Source organism: Phacochoerus africanus, chromosome 1 (assembly GCF_016906955.1).
Source record: "Phacochoerus africanus isolate WHEZ1 chromosome 1, ROS_Pafr_v1, whole genome shotgun sequence".
Taxonomy (NCBI): domain Eukaryota; kingdom Metazoa; phylum Chordata; class Mammalia; order Artiodactyla; family Suidae; genus Phacochoerus; species Phacochoerus africanus.
Window position 1 is genome coordinate 189108568 of NC_062544.1, and position 14791 is coordinate 189123358.

General features: G+C 45.3%; 1 protein-coding gene across 2 annotated transcripts in view; it reads left to right on the plus strand.

Moving 5' to 3' along the window:
• Positions 1-6307: 6307 nt before the first annotated feature.
• The window catches only part of GPR160 (G protein-coupled receptor 160), a 44229-nt gene continuing 35745 nt past the window's right edge, over positions 6308-14791 (plus strand). The window contains exons 1-3 of one of the 2 annotated variants that reach the window (XM_047786218.1): positions 6308-6586; positions 7300-7415; positions 7623-7672. The gene's annotated coding sequence lies outside the window, so the exon portion shown is untranslated. The remainder of the gene's footprint in view (positions 6587-7299; positions 7416-7622; positions 7673-14791) is intronic. The other variant, XM_047786226.1, reaches the window with a different exon arrangement.

Consider the following 14791-nt stretch of genomic DNA (forward strand, 5'->3'; position numbering starts at 1 on the left):
ATTAAATGTGTGAACCCTAAACCATGAAAAGAGATCTTGCATTAATTATGCATATTGAGGAATTAGTTTCAAACTTTTTATTAAGGAAAATTTGAGTCATATACCAAAATAGGCCGAATAGTGTAATAAATCTCCATGAATCCATCACCCTGCTTCAACAATGATCAGCTCATAGCTAATCTGTTTTATTTATATTGCCATCGACTTCTACACCCCCCACCCCATTTTATTTTGAAGCTAACATGTTTGGGAATATTTTGAATATTACGTTCTGTCAGAAAGGAACATATGGAATCAAAAGAGTAAATGGACTTGATTTCATTGGCAAGATACCTGGAGACGCAGCAAAAAGAGAGAGGCATAGACTGTGCAGTTCTGACCACAGGAGAGAAAGGAGGACTGGCATGGACTCTGGGCAGACAATGCACCATGTGGGGACAGATGTGACCGTGGACAAGTTAATGTGGTGGGGCTGTCAAGTGACTTGAGCATACTACCTTTGCTTCTTGTTTCCCCCTCAGCATATTCACCACCAATGTAATTAAATCACGTCTTTGTGGATCTACATTACCTCCCCGACTTGCCTAAACCATAGCTGCAGGAAAGGAAACCCTAAAGCGCCACTGTCCAATCAAAATATAATGTGAGCCACAAATGTTAATTTTACATTTTTTAAATAGCCACATGGTAAAAAGAAGAAACAAGTGAAATCAATTTGTTCGTTTTGGTCTTTTTAGGGCCGCACCTGCTGTATACGAAGGTTCCCAGGCTAGGGGTCCAATTGGAGCTGTAGCCGCTGGCCTATGCCACAGGCACAGCAATGCCAGATCTGAGCGGCGTCTGCAACCTACACCACAGCTCACAGCAACACTGAATCCTTAACCCACTGAGCAAGGCCAGGGATCAAACATGATTCTTCATGGATACTAGTCAGTTTCATTAACCACTGAGCCACGACAGGAACTCTGAAACACGTGAAATTAATTTTAATACTGCATTTCATTTAACCTGATATATTCAAAATATTGCCACCACAATATGGTATCAATAGAAACAATTGTTATCTAGAGTCACTTTGCTATACAGCAGAAATTAACATTGTAAATCAACTATACTTCCATAAAAAATACATTTTTTAAAAAATGAAAAAATTTAGGAGTTCCCATCATGGCTCAGCGGAAACAAATCTAACTAGCATCCATGAGGATGCAGGTTCCATACCTGGCCTTGCTCAGTGGGTTAAGGATCCTGCGTTGCAGTGAGCTGTGGTGTAGGTTGCAGACATGACTTGGATCCAGCATTGCCGTAGCTGATATAGGGTCTAAAAAGACAAAAAAAAATTTTTATCCAGATATTTTACATTTGTTCTTTAGTACTGTCTTTGAAATGTGGTGTATATTTTATAAGTACAGCATATCTCAATTTCGACTACCAATATTTTAAGGATTTAATTCTTAGTTGTAGGTGACCAGTAGCTACTGTGTTGGACAGAGCCCAGGTGGGTGGGGGCATCAATAGCTACTTTGAAATTTTCTTGAAATAACGCAGCTGAAGATTTCTGATAAAGTTGAAGTACAGTGTGTATATGCTAGGATTTTCCAGAAAATCTTTTGAAATGAACAAGATAACAGAGTAACAATAAAAAGCTCAGGCATGCCCATATATAAATAAAGAAATAACCACAACTTCCAAAGAAATGGAGGCTATAAAGAAATGGAGGCTCTTTAGATCCTGAGCAAGTTTATGCCGAGTAGAAAGTATGTTAACCGTTCCTGAAAGGTTCTTGTTTATCGCAAGTACAGTAAGTGCAGTGGGTGTGAGTGCTCAAATCCTGCTTCTCTTCTTTACACACTGTGTATCTTGGGCAAATTATATCATCTCTCTGTGCCTCAGTTTCCTCAACTATAAAGTGGAGATCATAAAATGTAGGGTGGTCATAAGAATGAAATGAAATGATAAATGTAAAATATTTAGAACAAGATGCCTGGCCCATGTTAATCTTTCCATAAATGTTAACATTAGAAACAAAAACAAGTTGGAGTTCCCTGGTGGTTCAGGAGGTTGAGGATTCAGTATTGTCACTGCTGTGGCTCAGGTCACTGCTGTGGCGCAGGTTCAATCCCTGGCTTGGGAACTTCCACATGCCACAGGAATGACCAAAAATAAACAAACAAAACCCACCAAACTTCTAGCCTGGAAAAGTAAAAAGTACTTGGGAGTTCCTGATGTGGCTCATCAGTAATGAACCTGACTAGTATCCATGAGGATGTGGGTTCAATCCCTGGCCTCGCCCAGTGGATTAAGGATCCAGTGTTGCCATGAGCCACGGTATAGTTCACAGATGTGGCTCAGGTTTGGCGTTGCTATGGCTGTGGCTGTAGCTGGCAGTTGCAATTTTGATTCTATTCCTAGCTTGGGAACTTCTATATGCCATGGGTTGGGCCCTAAAATGCAAAAAAAAAAAAAAAAGGAAAGAGTACTTTACAGATTTGAGAAAGGTGAAGGATTAAGCCAAGTGTTATTTGAAAGAAAAGAGTTCCAAAAAGAGACAGCAAGTATAAATTCCTTGAGGCAAAAGCCTACCTGGCATATTAAAACAAACAACAAACAAGATTCCTAAAGAATCTAGCTGGGCTGGAGCAGAGTGTGGAACATGGAAGGAGATGGTTCAGGTAGTAATGGCAATAGGGGCTGACAGTGTGGCTCTACATGCTGTTGTAAGAACTTGGGCATTACTCTGAATGCAAAGGAAGCTACTTGAAGGTTTCCACCAAAGAGGGACAATATCTAATCTGCATTCTAAAACTACTGTTCTAGCTGCTGTGGTGTGAATGGGTTGAAGTAGGACAAGGACAAAAACAGGAAGCCATTCAGGAGGTGATTCCAATAATCCAGTCAAGAGATGGATGGAGGCTTACAGTGGAGGAAGCAATGAAGAGGGGAGGAAGCAATGAAGAGGGGAGATGTGGTTACATCACACAAATGGGCAAAAAGTGTGGGCAAAAGATGTTCAAGGAAATGCTGTTCATAATTGAGATAAACTAGAGTTACCTAACTGTTCATTCACAGAATTATGATACATCTTTTTTTAACTTATAAACTTCTATAGTGATTAAAAGAATATATTATTTTTTAAATTAAAAGCCTAATTAAATAGCACTGATTTTTTTATATTATTCAATTCAGCGTAGAGGGACATGGTGTAGATTCAACAAAAGCAAGTTTTTGGACCACTAAAATATCTTGTTTGGTAACTAAAAATAGAAATCTAGGAGTTTCCGTCGTGGCGCAGTGGTTAACGAATCTGACTAGGAACCATGAGGTTGCGGGTTCGGTCCCTGCCCTTGCTCAGTGGGTTAACGATCCGGCGTTGCCGTGAGCTGTGGTATAGGTTGCAGACGCGGCTCGGATCCCGCGTTGCTGTGGCTCTGGCGTAGGCCGGTGGCTACAGCTCCGATTGGACCCCTAGCCTGGGAATCTTCATATGCCGCGGGAGCAGCCCAAGAAATAGCAAAAAAGACAAAAAAAAAGAAAAAAAAAGAAATCTAGAAGCAATGAAATTAGTTTCTTTTTTCTTTCTTTTTTTTTTTTTTTTTGCTTTTTTAGGGTGCCATCTGTGGCTTATGGATGTTCCCAGGCTAGGGGTCCAATTGGACCTGTAGCTACTGGCCTACACCACATCCAAACCATGTCTGTGACCTACACCACAGCTCATGGCAATGCTGGATCCTTAACCCACTGAGTGAGGCCAGGGATCAAACCTGTGTCCTCCTGGATCCTAGTCAGATTCATTTCTGCTGTGCCATGAGGGGAACTCCTAGAGTTTCTTATTTTAAAAAATGTTGAACAGAAATATGCCTATGTAACTGCTAAACTGGTGAAGAGTAATTCATGACTGGTCACTACAAAGCATGTGCTTCTATTCATTTCCTTTTAAATTTTTTAGGTGGAGCATATATGGTGTATGAAATGAGGAAACAAGATGTTAGGCCAAAGCTGGTTTTTACTGAAACTTTTAATATTGATTTTTGCTGTTACAAAGCATGTAAGATCTGAACAGACCAAAGAAATATTTAACGGGTGAAACTGGTAAGTGGGTATGTGATTCTGAATCTGAATATTAGCCAGTCATCCATTTGGTGGAGGCTAAAAACTGATCATTTATTAATCACTCACCATATGCCAGGAAGCACTGTGCCTTGTATTTTTATGACAATTTCTAATTTTACAATATGTAATCTAATTTCACAAAATTGCTCAAGGTCATGAGCTAAATAAATGAAAGCGCTGAAACTCTACTCAGGTGGTCTCATGCCAAATCCCACCCTCTTTCTGTTATCACACTGTATTAGCTACATTTGATTTTTGAGGCTTTTCTTTGCCAATCCATTAGGATTGAGTTCAATTGCTTGTAACAAACCTTAACTGAGAGCGCTTTAAACAAGTAAAGGGATTATTTTTCTCATGTAATAAATCTGGAGCTGGCAGTCTGCGGTACCTGCTGCTTCTCCTTTTCTCTTGTGTTTTGCCCTGTGGTCATAAAACCGTAGCTCCCCCTCCAAGCTCACAGCAACCTCAAGCCAAAATAAAGCAAGAGAAGGAAAAAGGCATCAGGAAAATGGAAACCTTTCCAGGACTCTCTAGGCAACTTCCTCTTTCCCCTCTCTGACCAGAATCGAGTCATGTGAATGCCCACAAGGACTTCTGGAAAGGTGAGCATTTTCGCTTCGCACGTTGCCTCCTTGAACAAAATCTGGTTGCTCTTAGAAAGGACGAAAGGGGAATGGATGTTGAGAAGGCAATGAGCAGTGTCTACCCCATGAAGAACAGCTGACACATCAAGGATGTTGGGAGAGAAATAGCTGCCTCAGAAGTACTACTGGATCAAATGGAGTCTAGGGGCTCTGGGCACCACCGTTGATGTATTTTGAGAAGCAGGGAAATGTAGTCTTTGTTCTAAGCAGCTCTGGCTTCAGCTTCAGTACTATTATTATGGAAGAAGGAGAGAGTGGGTGTTGGGGAACAAGAAAAAGTTCTGCCACAGTCCCTTCACCAGGCCCTGAAACCAAGTTCCCCTTGGGAGTCTGGTTTGCATGGTCATGTGCTCTAGAACCTGTTCTAGACTGGAGGGGTCTGAGGGCAGTTGTTGACACAGGAGCTTTGGGATGGAGAAAGAGCAGTGGGCACCTGGGGGTACTTGGGATGATGAGAACATGTGAAGGCAATTCAGCTTCAAGACTGGCCTGGAAGGTCATTAAGAGTGCAGGCTAGCTCCTCAGAGTGAGCTCCTTCCAGCCCTGTCATTAAAAAGGCACTTCACTTCCCTACTTCTCACTTTCTCCTCTTTAAAGGGGAGTAATAACCTCCATGTAGTTGGAAGTGATGCGAGTCCAGCTCCAGTTTTATACTCTACATTCCATAGATGGCAGCTGTTGTTTTTTATAGAAGCCTGGGCTGTCTCCCACGCCCACTGCTCTAACTCAATTCACCTCTTCTACTTCTCAGCTGCACTGACTCACTTGCTATTGGCTCTATCAGAACATGCACTCTCTACCCAGCTTTAGGCTTCTGGCTTTGCTCATGGTGGAATCCTGGCTGAAACATTTCACAACCTGTAGTGAATCCTGTAGTCCTTTAGAATTCAGCATGCCTCTCCCCTTCTCCAGAAATTCCTCTCTGACCTACCCAGGTTGGGTCAAGCCACCCCTCGGGCCCCCTAGCAAGCCACGCTTAACTTTAATCATGGTTCAGTTCTTACTGCACCCTTGGGCGGGCTTTCGCAAGGTGCCTTGCAAAACCGGTAAAGGCTTTCTGAGAGGTTAAGAAAGGCCCAGGCCACTCCCCTTGTTGAAGGCTATTCATGAAAGGGAGGAGGAGGAAATTGCGCCATATTTTATACATTTGAAAGATTGGCAAATCGTAGGTGCTCCACAAATACTTCTTTGATAAATTTAACAAATTGGTACTGCTGACGCGAAAAGGTCAATTCAATGTAAGTGTGCTATTTGCAAATATGCTATTTGTAGATTTTTAATATGTGAATTCATAGTGTACAATTGTTTAGTGGCATACACATAGCAGTTTCTGGCACCCCGTGTATACTCTCATCCAGAGACAATTGCTAGTGTCCCCCTGCCCACCCTGCTGGGAAGATGGGGGTTCCTTGGGCAGGTGTGTGGGGGGTTGTTTGAAGGCCCAGCACGTGGAAGGGGGTCTCACTAAGAGACCGCATCTTCCATCCTACACCCTCAGGGCATCCCTTGGGCCAGCCTCGACCCAACCCCTCTCCCGCGGGTACAGTGAGGGCCTCAGTCGCCTCTCGCCGCCCCGCCCGCAGGCGGCGCCCTCCGGCCCATCTACCGCTGGGGTCGCGATGGGGCATGTGCGCTCAAAGGTCTGCGTCCGCACTTCCTGGTAGCCTAGAGCAGAGCAGCTGCGGGGTTCCTGGGCTGTGCTCGCCGCCCACGCCCGTCCCTGGTCACCTGGGGCCAGGCGCGGCAGGTGTCCGAGCAGCGACCTCCTTGTGTCTGCTCCGGTGCGCAGCGCTGGGGAAGCGGAGCGCGAGCCGGGAGCCGCCGCGCCTCCGGTGAGTTGCGGGGACCTGCGCCCGGCGCTTCGTAGCTGCTTCCCCGGCTCCAGGAGGCAGACGGCACCCCGCGGCTTTCAGCTTCCTCGGCCGGCGCTCTGCGCTTGGGAGAGGGAGCGTGATTTCGCTCCAAGGGATTCAGAGGCTGGGGTTCTCTTCTAAAGAGACCCGGGAGTGGGTGGGTGCCCTTGGCTTTAAAGCCGAGGACGCCCGAGCCTGACCGCTCGGATTGGGGATTGTCGTAGTTTTCTCCTGGGGTCTGTCCTGGATTTGCCGTCCTGGGGTGGGGTGGGGGGATGAAACTTGGTGCCCTGGGTTGGGAGTATACTCACACCCAGGCACTCGCACCCTCTTTCCAGAGGAGATACCTGGTATACATTATAAAACAGGTGATGTTATAGAAATAGTGTATATAACTTTCTTTCCTAGCACACAGAAGTGAGCGTAGAGTCACAGACACACGTTTGGTTACTCGTTGGGTCGGACTTTACGTCCCCTCCCCTGGCCCTTGGGCGTTGGGGCCGGCGCGCGCCAGGCTCCAGGATTAAGCCCAAGGGCTTTTCAGGGCTGTTAGTTCTCAGAGACCTTGGCGTTTTGGTTGGTTTCTCAGAAACCAGCCTGGATGGCCTAAAATTCTCTCTAAATAAAATAACCTGGGACCACCCTCCGGAATTTTTCGGCTCAGTGAAGATCCTTTTCTCTCACCTGGGCAGGTGGCCTCGAGAAGTGGCAGCATTCTGGAGGCGACCACGAGGAGGACCCAGCCTGCAGAGGAAGTTTCAGCGGGGAGGAGACGCTTACTTCACCCCAGCTTGTGCAAATGACTTGGGTAAGGGGGTCGACTGTGTTGCTCAAACCCCAGAAATAAACCCACACTAATCAGACCTGCAAACGACACTTGAATGAGTGTTTGGGTCTCAGAATTGCTAGTTGCTTCAGGTCAAATCATATCATTTGTGCTCCTCAGAGTTTTTTTTAATGCTACTTTAATTATCAAGACTAATTAACATAGACTTTTTTTTTTTTTTTTTGACAGCCTGTAAGACCGGAGTTGTGTCTCTAGAATAGAATTACTGGGAATTGCAGGTGAGGACAACCTGGCTGCTAGGAGAGAATCCCAGGGATGGGGAACTTGTGGTTTAAAATCTATTTAAGAGACATAAGGCTACAGTGCAATGTGTAAACCTTGGTTAGATCCCGATTTGATGAAAACAGTTTTTTAAAAATTGTGCCCATAGAGGAAGTTTGTACTGGTTATTTGTAGTAAAACTATCTCGTTGTTACTTTTGGTAATGGTATCATGGTTACAGTTTTAAAAAGCAAAACCAAAAAAAAAACCCTTATCATTCTGAACTCGAAATGTATGTTGAGAATTTGCTTCAGAATAATTCAGATTTGGAGAGGGCTGCTAGTGGAGAAGTGAGAGGGGAAAGATGAAGGGTGATTGGCCATGGTTGGTAATAGTTGAAGCTGGACGAAGGGTGTGAAGGTTGGGATTGCCTTGTACTGTTGACTCTACTTTTGCATATTTGGCATTTTCCTTTAAAAGTAACACCTCCTATGGAGGTTGTTTTTTGGTTTTTGTTTGTTTTGGCAGAAGGTGGATTTGGAAGGTCACACCACTGGTTCTAGATTCAAAGCCTCCCACAGAGCCTCCCTCTTTGTGAACTGGGTGTAAAGGCTGCCTCTCCAGACTCACAACATGTCTTCTTTTTCTCCTCCCTGGGGGTGCCGCTCTATTTTGTTCCAGAGGCAGAGTATTTGCTGAGTGTGACAAAGCTGAGAGGATCAAGTTGATGCAGGTGGATGCTGGGTCAGCTTTTTTTTTTATATACAGAGGGTATTAGCAAGCCTGTGGTTGAGTTGTCTCCAAATGGTCAGGTTGTGTACAGTGTGTTAGCAATTTTTCTGAACTGCTCCAATCCTTTCCAAGTTATGCTCATCAAAAAACAGCTCAGAGTAGTGAACGCACCCCTACACACTTAGGATGTGTATATACTTCTGGAAGCACTGTATACAGCAATAAAATGTCTACATTATGAAAACAAATCACAAGATGAGTGGAGATCTACTTACTAACTGGGAGAGATTTTATCAGTGTGTGTGGCCTTTTTCATGTCCTTACCTCATTTGCTTCAGGTGTCATGCTGTGTAAATATTTAGCAAAGAACTGACTCCTAAGATTTCTGCACATCTTTTTCCAAGAATCCTGCTTTCAAGGGGAGGGACATGGGAAGTGATATCTATATATTCATCCAACTTGCTTATTTTTTCTCCTCTGGATTTATCATATGATTCCTACTCATTCTATCATGCCTAATTAGCAACTTGGAAGAGTGTTGGTCATATGAGGGAGCTATTAAAGCTCAGGAGCAGAGAGTTCCTGTGGTGGTTCAGTGGTAACGAACCTGGCTAGTATCCATGAGGACACAGATTCGATCCCTGGCCTCACTCAGTGAGTTAAGGATCCTGAGTGGCTGTGGCATAGACCGGCAGCTACATCTCCAATTCGATCCCTAGCCTGGGAACTTCCATATGCGGCAGGTGTGGACCTAACAGGACAAGAAACAAACAAAACAAAAACTAAATAAATAAAATTCAGGAGCAGGAAGAAGGAAAGGCATAGTCCTGAAAGATAAACCCACATTTCTTAGTAGCTTTGTGAAACTGATTTTATTTATTTACTTATTTAATGACTGCACCCAAGGCAGATTTATGGCCATTCCCAGGCCAGGGATTGAATCTGAGCCACAGCTGTGACCTGAGCTGCTGCTGTCTGGTTCTTAACCCACCACACCACAGTGGGAAATCCCATGCAACTGATTTTAATGCCTCTTTGCTTTTAAGAGAAAGAAAGTCCAGTAAATTATATCTGTGATAGCTGAAAGTTGAAGTGTTAGATGAATCCCCTTAGCCTACACCTTGCCTGTGTAGATTCACTAGGGTAAAAGAAGTTGTAAATGTGCTTTAAGTCAGATTCAGCTGAGGAAATGCCAAAGCATGTCCTAGTCTCCTCACAGTGCATGGAAAACTAAGAACCAACAGAAACCACTTTATAGCTGGAAAATGTCTAAGCAAATTCATAAGGGTACATAAGTGAAATTGTTTGGCTTGTGTCTTGGTTGTCTTTGTGTGAATAAAAGAAATATATAGCTGTTAAGTGACTTTATTTTCTACCTCAGTTCTCTAAAATAAGAGCTTAGAGGGAGAAAAGAAACTTGCCGGGCCCTTAAGTGACCAGGCAGTGACCTAATGTTTGCCCTCCTCTGTGAGGGGTTGGTGAGATTGGACTCTGGAGAATCGACTGATAATAGCCATTTTAAGGAATTACCACAAATGTGACACCATCTTCTCCCTGCATCACATTATGAAAGGATATGAACACATTAGAAAAGCAGATTATGTACTGCTTTGTTGACCTAGAAGTGGGAGGAATGGGTGTTGACAGTCCAGTCAGTGATGCTCTTCCAATTTGTAAGCACTCTGCTCCCATCTGCATCTCTTCATCCCATCCTGTGATGTGGAACAGCGGTGCTGGAGGGTTATTTTAGTTTTTAACAAATGAGAACATTGAAATCTAAAGAAGCTAAGGCATGAGTTCCCATTGTGGCTCAGCGGTAACGAGCATTACTAGTATCCATGAGCATTCCAGTTTGATCCCTGGCCCCGCTTAGTGGGTTAAGGATCCGGCGTTGACATGGGCTGTGGTGTAGGTTGAAGACATAGTTCAGGTCCCACGTCACCATGGCTGTGGTGTAGGCTGGCAGCTATAGCTCCAATTCAACACCTAGCCTGGAAACGTCCATATGCTGTGGGTCCAGCCCTAAAGAGACAGAGAGAGAGAGATGGGAAAAGGAAATTTAACATTCATTAAGAGTTCCAAGTAGTCTTTGGGCACATGAGTTTTTCATTCTCACAAAAACTTCTCTAAGTATTATCAGCCCATTTTGCAGATGAAGTCATAGCTAAGAGAGGTTAGTGTTTCACTTGAGTTCTGGCAGCTGGTAAAAGTAGAGCCAGGGTTCAAATTCAGGTCTATTGGCTCTTAGAGTTTATGTTGTTTCCAGCCTCTGCTATTCCACACTCTAGCAGATAGCAGGGCTACCATACCCAGCGTTAGTTTAGGCAAGCTATCTTTTTACCACACTCAACTGCCCTGGTTACAAACTGGGGGCAGGCACCACATCCAACCTACAGAGATTAGAAATTTTATCAGGCCAGTGCAGGGTGTGGGGAAAGGAGAAAAGAAAAAAAAAAAAAAACCTGAACCAATACTGACAGTTGGGTGCAGCTGGGTGATGTCAAATATTCTGCCCCCAAGAATTCCTGAAGGCAGTACAGGAGCAGCCATCTCTCCAGAGAATGGCAGTGTGCTCCCCCCCCCCAAAAAAATGGAATAAACAAAGAGAGGTTGAGGGCTCTTGTCCCAAGAAAAAAGTAAAGAGCATGTTCCTCTGAGAGAATGGAAACTCTTGTTTTTACTCAGCAGTGCATCAGTGACAGAAAATACAAGGTACGTCATCATTTTTCCCACACCCTGTCCGCGTTACTCATTTACATAGAAATTTAGAGTTTACTACCCCTGCAATGCAGCAAAAATGGAGTACATGTGTGGGCAAGCTGCAGCAGAAAAAGAGTGCCTTCAAGATCCCAAACCACTGGCTCTTTGTGGGTGAGAAGATGGCTCTTGTGCACCCTGCGTGTTCCCCAGGGTGTCCTGTGGGGGTGGAGCACCAAGCCCCTGACATTGGGATCCGAGTAGGTCCTAGGCTTGTGCGCTGTTCTTTGTAGCTGTTCTGAGGGGGCCCAAAGCTACTCCCCTCTTCCTCTGTGCCCACTCTGCTCCAGCTGATGAAAAGTCTGTCCTGCACAAGCCAAGGCTTAGCCCCTTTCTGAAAGTTCTGGGGCCATGAGGAACTGAGGCGCCCTGGTTCCGCCTTTGGGAGTTTTCTGTGGTACAAGTGCGAGGGTGGCCTGATTTCCTCACCCTGGAACTTTCTCTTAAGTGTCGCTTCTGTCTCTATCTCTGGTTTCATTATGGTAGAAACTTCTGCTCAGATCTTTTTCCCTGAATTCTGAGTGTTCATAGCTGTGGGTGGGTGTGTATGTGAGCGTGTGTGGTGGATGGGAAGAGGAAATACAGATGGAAACGTGTGGTTTCAAGGAAATGTCAGGTGTGCCGTTTTGAGACCTTTATCACTAGAACCATCAGTCCAGGTGCATTCATCCCCCAGTGTGAAAAGAAAAATGGGACAAGGGAGGGTTGCAAGCGAACAGCTTTGTTTGGTTGCAAGAGGTGTGTTTAGAAGCTGAGATGTTGATTGGGCCCTTCAGGAGCGCTCTGGGCTTCAGGTGTGTGGGTGTGCTGTCAGGGAGATGACGACTAACTCCTTGGTCAGACAGGCAGCCGGCAAGGAAAGTGGGTTGATTACTGGCCAGAGCAAACAAAGGCGAGGCACCACGCCCGAGTGTGGACTCTGGTCCAGTTGCTGCCTTCTTCGTGCTTTTCCTACCACCTGGGTGCGTGACCTTGACCTTTTTTTTTTTTCCAACCACTCTGTGCTTCAGTTTGCTCCTGTGCAAAATGGGAAATACTGACAACACCTGTCTCAGAGGGCTGTGAGTGTTAAATGGCCTGTGGAGTGCCTGATGCAGAATAAGCGTTCACTGGGGGTCAGCAGTAGCTGTTGTGAGAGCCCCACCTCCTTCACTTATGCCTTTATTTGGGGGATTTCCTCCCAGAACTTTAGAAGGCAGCATGCCCAGTAGCAACGTTTTCCAGCCTCCACTGCCCTGTTTTTAGGAGGAGCCTGGGCTGCTCTCTGGGTGGCTTTAGGGAAATGTTCTCTGTGACAAATGTGAAAAGGGGTTGGTGGAGCATCAGTTCTGGAACTAATGAAGAGAATAGAGCCAAAAACTGGGGCTTTGGCTGTGTTGTCAGGGGACTAAAATCCGCTCTGACTCTGGAAAGCAGATGGACCCCCAGTGCTTGGTGTGGCTGCAGCCTCCCGTTACAGAGGAAGAACAAGCTAGATGGATGCTTCCACCCTCCTCATTCTCCCCCCACCCCTCCCAAACCTCTTCTGCCAGCTGGGGTGTGCACTCCTTGTAGGAACCCTGCAAAGGGTTAACAAATGTTATTAAATCCTGACCCAGGCCCAGCAAAGTACTGTGTCCCAGTTGCCCTTTAGTGGGCAAATCGAGACCAGGTACACTGGCAAGTTGACTTTTAACTAGGAGAAGTAATAAAAATGCTGTTAACTCGCATTTAGATAGCCTTCTGTAGTTTTAAAAGGGCTATCTAATTTGATCTTTGACCGGTGGCACAGGGTTATTCATTTGCATTAGTTTCTGTTGCCTTTTGCTCTGTCAGGAGAGGTGTGCTAGTGAACTGAGGTTCAGGCCAGATATGAGCCCAGAAACGGGAACGGGATGGGCTGTTCATTTTACTTTATCGTATTTCTCATGCCCATAAGGAATCCTAGGGAGTGCTGACATCCTGGGGAGGAAAGGGAGAGAGTGAGCGCTGAGGTGTTCCTGGAAAGCTGAAAACGTCATCGTCATTGTGGAGTGGTAGACAACCCCCCACCCCCAGAAGTTTCCTGCCTGCAGCCGGGAGCAGAGCGGGTCGGCCCATTGACAGCTCCTATCCGGACCCATTCACAGAAGTGCCCTTGAGGGTCAGGGCGGAGGAGAGGCTGGGCTGCTGGGCTCCTCCTCCTGCCCACATCCAGACCTTCAGGGAACCACTGCCTTTCTCCTCTTCTTTCTCCTCCTCCTCTGCTCCCAGCCGTGTGGTCCTGTGAGGCATTGAACAGCCTCCATGCCCCTCCCAACCCTAGTTAATAGGCCACAAAGCTGCTCCCATCTAACCACCCAGGAGTGGTTTCCTTCCACTGCCCCTCCCATTGGTGTCCCGGCCTCCACCGCCTCCCTATCTTGCACAGGTGCCTTCCCTCCTTTTGATGCTGGAAAGATGGTACTGGAATCCGGGTTCTTGTGAATACACAGGCAGCAAGCAAGCAAAGTTTTTATTGTAGAAAAGCAGGTAGCTCCCAGGATTACTGGGAGCGGGGAGAAGAGCACTCCTTTCTCTATTGTCCTATAGAGGTTTTTCTCTCTTAAAGGTGGGGAGGGGCACCAAAGTGGGGTTCAGAAAGATGTGGTTTTCTCCCATTGGCCCTATTTAATTACCTATATCAGTCCTTGTCCAATAGGGCTTTGGGGGTTGGAAATGTCCTGAAAGTTCTGTGTCCCTTTCTTTCACCATTCTTCTCATTCCCCTCTTATCAGTTGAGGAGTGGGCTAGAGATTCGCATTTTCTATAGTAAACAAGGTCTGTGGAGAATGAGCATTTCTTATAATAAAACAAGGCCTGTGGGAGTGTTACTCCCTGGAGCCCTTAAGCCACAAATGTTAATCAATAGCCATATCAAAGAATGCATCAAAGCCCATGCTCTTACACTGACTACCTGAGTTAATATTCTGCCTCACTTTCAACTTTTATCCTGGAAAGTTGAAGGGGGAAAAAAATCATCTGTAACCCTATATGTAATGCCAAAGACATTATCATTTTGGCATGTTTCCTTCCAGTTTTGTTTTGCCTTCGGGTTTTGGGGTATAAATTTTAACATTTTTAAACATTTATTTTCTGTTAGCATTTTAGCAGAGTTGTCATACTGTGATTTGAATTTAACATAGCATTTTCCATATCTTTACAAATGTCATTTGTAATCATTGCATGCTATTTCAGCCTTTTTTTAGCCATTCTTTTAATATTAGGGAACTAAGTAATTGCTCCTTTTTTGGTATTGTGCATCATTCTAATAAACCTTTGATTCTGGGACATAAGTAAATATACTTGCTCTGCATCCCTGGTTCCAGGTACGGAGCTCCGGACGAGAGGAGCACCTTTTGTTATTCCTAATAAGCACCTTCCTGCTTATGCACCTGAGTTTATGCTAATAAGGTGATTCTGGGAGACAGGGGCTGGTTGCCTGAGGAACCAACCACCTTTAGAGGGTTGTAATTTTCAGGCCCCGCCTCCCCACCCCAGGGAGGGGAGTTGGGCTGGAGAATTAAATTCAGTCACCCAGCGCCGGTGATTTAAGCATCATCCCTGTGTAGCAGAACCTCCATAAAAACCCTGAACAAAGGGATTTGGAGAGCTTCTGAGTCAGCGAACACGTCAAGGTGCTGTGAGGG